We start from the raw sequence: 5862 nt of genomic DNA, 5'->3' as shown, positions 1-5862 counted from the left end.
TTCCTTCCTTCCTTCCTTCCTTCCTTCCTTCCTTCCTTCCTTCCTTCCTTCCTTCCTTCCTTCCTTCCTTCCTTCCTTCCTTCCTTTCTTCCTTTTTTTTAGTGTTAAAACACTAAAAATATTTCTTTTTTTTTAAAAAAAGAAAACAAATGTATGTGGACATAAATGTACTTGAAAGTTGTTAATTATCAATTGGTTAGGAATCTTTCTTGGGCTTTTGGGTTTGCTTTCTTTTTTCCTACCCAGAACAAAAGTAACATAACAAATACAACCTTTAAAGGAGAACTTTTTCTCTGCTGGTTTCAATACAAGAGGTTTCCATTTTTAAGTCACTGTCTTTAGGCCAAATCCATATTACTGAGCTATGAAAAAACAGATGAACTTACCATCCAGAGCACTCAAACTTGTCCTGAACTTCATAGCAGAACTCTTGTTATGCCATTTAAAATGTGTGTCCAAAGGACTTTGCTACAACTTCAGCAAAGTTTTCTACATATCCAAGTATCCTACTGGGTTGTACCAAGAGTTGGATGCACACAAGCTCTATGCTATTGCCCAGAGCAAAGTGGAAAACAGACTAAATCCTTGTCTTTTTTCTTTTTTTTCTTTTTTTTTTTCTTTTTTTTTTTTTTTTTTCTTTTTTTTTTTTTTTTATTTTTTTTTTGCTATGAGGTAACTTACTTTGATTTTGAGGAGTAAAAAATATAAGCTCTTACTTCTACAAGCAAATGAAGTACTCAAGCATGGCTGGACCTTTTTATGCTAACCAAAAGTAGCTGAGACAGTATCATTTTCAGAACTGACTGATTCAAGGCATTGAGGTATTTAACTGAAATCTGTTAATAGGCAGATTATTAAGCTCCAAACATCTTAGGTTAAAAGATTTGTTCTCCTGAAGTCACCAAGAAGATTTGGATGTGCAGATAAGGATGTGCAGAGAGGCCAAGGTGCTACAATTTGTCTCTCAGGGCTGAGGAAACCCTAAGGGGGGTCAATGGGGAAGAGGGAATGTGTGGTCAGCCACGATCATAGGTGAAAAGAAAAAGGAGGCTTTCTTTTTTTTTGGATCTTTTTTTTCCCCACTGAGTCCAAAGCCCATATCTAATGTAAAATCATTACCTTACTTCCTTCGTATGTGACAACTCAACTCATAACTCTCTCACAAGCCTGGTGTGCCAGTCCTCACAATCAAAATCCCTCAAGCCCTCTGAGCTGAAAGGCTGCACCCACGTGTCCTTATGCCCCTGCCACAGAATGCTCTTGGACTTCCCACCGTTCTCATATTTGCTTGGAACTGAAGCTCTCTGAAGCTGAACAACCAGCCCTTAGTTTCAAGGGTCCAAACACTTGAGGGGATTCAACCTTCCACAGTTTGCTCCAAAATCACAGATGCACGGCTCAACCTAGAGGAATTTCCCACCCAATAAGAAACATAAAAGCCAACTACTTGATTGATTTAAAAGAGAAGTAGCAAGTGGGTAGTGTCTGCAGTGTTGATGGTTAAACAGCGAGAGAATGAAGAGGGAAGCAGCACAACGTAAATCTTTTTGAGCTGTGGTGGTGAGTTACAGTTCCTGCTAATCTGCCACTCTGGAGAGGTTCTGTGATGCTTTTTTCCTCCTGCCTTCATTATATTAAAGAGATAAGAGTGCATACTGTTTACAGTACATACTCCAGTGCTGCTGGAAAAACTACTTCATCTTCTTGTCTCATTTAATTTGAAGTGAGATTTCAGTTCTGTTAATCTCACCTTGCCTCCCTGTTCTCTTCTGTTTCATCTATTGTACCCTGGGTTTCCATGGCAAGATCTCACACTGCAACAGGGAAAAGCACTTAATGATTTCTTCCAGTTGTGGTTCAGCAGAAGATGCTAATAATCCCTTCATAACCATAGACAGGGGTCACAACCACCCTAGATATCTATCCTCCAGTCTGTTATGAGGAATATTTTGTCTAGATTAGAATTCCAGCAATTGTACTATATTAATCCACATTTACAGTAAGCCACACCTGACATTCCTGGAAGCCCAGATTAGGCAGCTTTACAGCAACAAACACCCCATTAAATTCAATATGTTACCGGGTCCTGAAAGAATTTCTGCTGATAACAGGAGGGACATTGCAGCATTAATTGTGCTGACCTATCAAACATTCAAATAACGACAGAGATCCACACGTCCAAAAGTTTTAAACATCCAGGCTCCTCAGACTTTTCAATGGTTTAGGCACTTAAGTAACATCATAATATTATCCAAAGTTTTAAAAAGCATGAACACATTTATAGGAAATACAACTGTGGATTGACCTCCAAAAGTTTGGGTGGTAGCAAGAGGGCAGAGCTTGGTGCATTGCTCTGCCAGCTATCATGCATTAAAGTCAACGTCCTCTTAAACTGGAGAAAGAAGAGAGTCTAAAAAAGGAGTTGTTTTAGAAATTTCAGACTGATTTCCTTACCGCATGTGAAATCATCAGTGTCAAGAAGGTTTCGGTTTTTGTTGATATATCTTTGGAGCATTCACGTCCGAGAATAAATTATGTTTTGAGTCATATCAACAAAATTTGCAATGCAAAATTTCAGGCAGGCAAAGGAAGGAGGGAAATTCACAAAAACTGAGAGCAAAACGGTTACTAAACTTGAAGTATTTACTTTTAAGGCAGCTGAAAAGCACTTCATTGGAGTCAGTGCAATTTCACATTTTTAGAATTTTTGAAGGAAAAAAAAAGCACAAAAAACCAGGAAAAACTCACAAATATTGTCCAGCTAGTTGTGTTGTGAAGTCTCATCTAATAGACCTTGTGCTGGGAAACCAGTGGAAGTCACACTCTCCCTGGACGTACAGAGCAGATGTAACCCAGCCGCAGCCCAGCCGCGCGGGGTGAAGCAGCCCCAGGACATTCTGTGCTGGCTGCTCGGGTCATGCGGCTTTCCCCCAGCCAACACACTTCTCCAAACGAGGGTGAGGCTGAAGCTGCTGTCTAAATTGGGCACTGTGTCAACAGTTTAAATATTAAGTGTTCCATGAGCTCTCACCAGCCCATGGGAAATGCAGGATCAGCCAGAGAATTCAACCTTGAATGCCTCACATGGACTTCTTCCCCCAAGCAGGGCCGTTCTGTTGCAAACAGCCAGGACACAGCTCACAGATCCTTCCACACTCCACTCTGCTCCTTACACCAAAGGCGCTGTGTAGGAAGAGAGGTCTCTCCCATGACTGCAGGGTCTGCCTGGACAGGTGGCTGCAAAGACAAGGCAAAAGAAATTTGGCATCCTGCAATGTGTCTGCTATAGGGCTGAAGGCATCTCCCTGAAGGTGGGAACCTGCTCCCTTACAAACAGGTAGGTTTGGGACTTTTGGCATCTTGGCGAGAAATAAACAAACAAAACCTAAACAAGGCTGCTAGTCTAAGTTGGCAGGACCGGACTCCCCAGCAACACACAGCTGCCACGTGTAATGTCAGTGTCTGCACCAGCTTTGGCTGATGGGTTGTCTGAAGCTTTGATGTCATACTAAGCACAATGCAGGAGTCTGGCACTGCAATAACAAAGACACAAATAATGATAGCAAGGTTTGTAGCTGGAAAAATTCTCCAGAGGTGCTGCTGGTTTAAAACATGATTTATGTAAGCTGTTCTTGACACTGGTTTTGAATGATCATCTCAGTTTGAAGAATTAAAATTCTGCTCTGATAAACTGGATGTTGAATACCACTCTCGTTCATGTTGTTACTTACAGGTCCTAAATCAGGATATAGAAGAGCTTCCTTAAAGCTACTGGCACTGCAGCTTTAGGACCATGTAGTTAGGACTATAAGGAAGGTCCTAACTTCAAGCTGTACCCATTATATGGGAGAAAGGCTTTTCTGTCCCTTTTCCCTTGCAGTGTGTGACAATAAAATAATTCAGCTTTATCTCTCACACTATTCTTAGGAAACATTATCATGTAAACATGCAAGACCAATTAGAAAAATCATTTAATGAAATAAGATCAGCAAATATAGCAGGTATAAGACTGCGCTTTTCATGCTCTCGGTCTAAAAATCACTGCTGTACAAACCTCCAGGAAGGAACTTTCTGTACCTAAATGGGGACTATAAGAAAGAAGAGGACAGACTCTTTAGCAGGGCCTGTTGTGACAATACAAGGGGAAATGGTTTCAAACTAAAAGAGAGGAGATTTAGACTGGACATAAGGAAGAAGGTTTTTACAATAAAGGTGTTGAGGCACTGGCACAGGTTGCCCAGAGAGGTGGTGGTTCTCTGTGCCTGGAGGCACTCAAGGTCAGGTTGGATGGGGCTCTGAGCACCTGTTGGAGCTGTAGGTGCCCCTGCTCAGTGCAGGGCAGTTGGAGTGATGGCCTTCAGGGGTCGCTTCCGACTCCAACAGTTTTATGATTCTAACTCGCTGCATACAGAAAAATTCAGCATGTTGACTGAAACAAAACACTTCATGGCATGATGCAGAGCTCACAGAGATACTGCTTTGAGATGGCCCATCTACCATGCACCCGATCCCACAGGGTAGATCTGTCCTCACCCACCCACATCCTCACACTGTATATTCTCTCACTCCGTGGGTTTATTGGTGAATGATAAGTACATTTTCAACTGGATTCATCTTTCAGTTGCTATGCAGTCAAGCACCCTCCTTGGGGAGCTGTGAAGATCACAACAGGAGCTGCTGCCCAGTTTGTTAACATTATGAGTTTATATGTGAGTTCTGCGTGTACAGCTGAAGCTCATTTTAGAAGAGGGTCAGAAAGTTAGCATTGCTGAGCTGCACCAGTTGCACTCCTGTTGGAGCAGGAATTGCTCTGATGTCTCATTTTTGTATCTGGATCTCATCCTCTGACAGTGGCATCCCACCACTGCCGTGCAGCTGCAGGCAGTGCCACCAGCCACCAATTCTTGTATGTAACATTGAATGGCCAAGGAGGATGCACAAATACCATTGTTGTATCCTATTTCTATTTCAGGTCCCTGTTCCTTTTCCCAAAGGCAAATTTTTCTTTTTTTCTTCTGAAGTTTGATAAAAATCCATTCTGCCATTTTGAAGTCAGATGGGTAAAAATGAGCCAACTTTAAATCAGAGTTGCCAACTGGTTTAATTTAATTTGGTGAATTAATCATGAGCCTAGTTCTAAGTCCTTCAAAAAAACAACAACATGTTCTTCGATTCATGGGAATACATCCAAGGCTGTGTTTGCAATTAAAAACAAAAAGTAAGTTTCTGTCAGAGACAAGCTCTCACAAATATTACTGTTGAAACCTGTTATTAGAAGATAAATTAATGAAATATGACATCATACATTTATTAAGCTGCTTATTATGATGTAATAGGTTTCAGTTCAAAATCAAAATTTTCAGGAAGTGAAAAGGCAAATAACTAATAATTACTGATTGTGTGTCCAAGAGCATTTCTGTACCAGTTCCTGGAGGTACAAACCCATGACTGTCACTGTTTGAGAGGCATTTAGATAGTGCCCTCAATATTGTACTTTTGGTTAGCTCTGACACAGTCAGACAGTTGGACTAAATGATGTTTCAAAGTTCCACCCAACTGAACTATTCTATTTTCTATTCCATTCTATTCTATTGCCAGGGGAGGCTCAGCTTAGCTATTAGGAAAAACTTCTTCTCTGAAAGAGTGGTGATGCACTGGAACAGGGTACTCAGGGAGGTGGGGTGTCACCGTCCCTGGAGATGTTCAAGAAAAGTGTTGATGTGGCACTGAGGGACATGGTATAGTGGGCATGTGGGTTGGGCTGGCAGTTGGACTTGGAGATCTTAGAAGTCTTCCTTCTTCTATTCTATTCTACTCTATTCTATTCTATTCTATTCTATTCTATTCTATTCTATTCTATTC

General features: G+C 41.2%; 1 long non-coding RNA gene across 2 annotated transcripts in view; it reads right to left on the bottom strand.

Moving 5' to 3' along the window:
- The window catches only part of LOC122182933, a 23963-nt gene extending 21101 nt beyond the window's left edge, over positions 1–2862 (bottom strand). For both annotated transcript variants that reach the window (XR_006180042.1, XR_006180043.1), the window contains exon 1: positions 2749–2862. This is a non-coding gene — a long non-coding RNA (uncharacterized LOC122182933). The remainder of the gene's footprint in view (positions 1–2748) is intronic.
- Between the last annotated feature and the right edge of the window lie 3000 nt (positions 2863–5862).

Source organism: Lagopus leucura, unplaced genomic scaffold (genome assembly GCF_019238085.1).
Source record: "Lagopus leucura isolate 7727_CA_CO unplaced genomic scaffold, USGS_WTPT01 Super-Scaffold_100016, whole genome shotgun sequence".
NCBI lineage: Eukaryota > Metazoa > Chordata > Aves > Galliformes > Phasianidae > Lagopus > Lagopus leucura.
The sequence above is the reverse complement of the archived record's forward strand: the minus strand, read 5'-3'. Positions and strand labels throughout refer to the sequence as shown.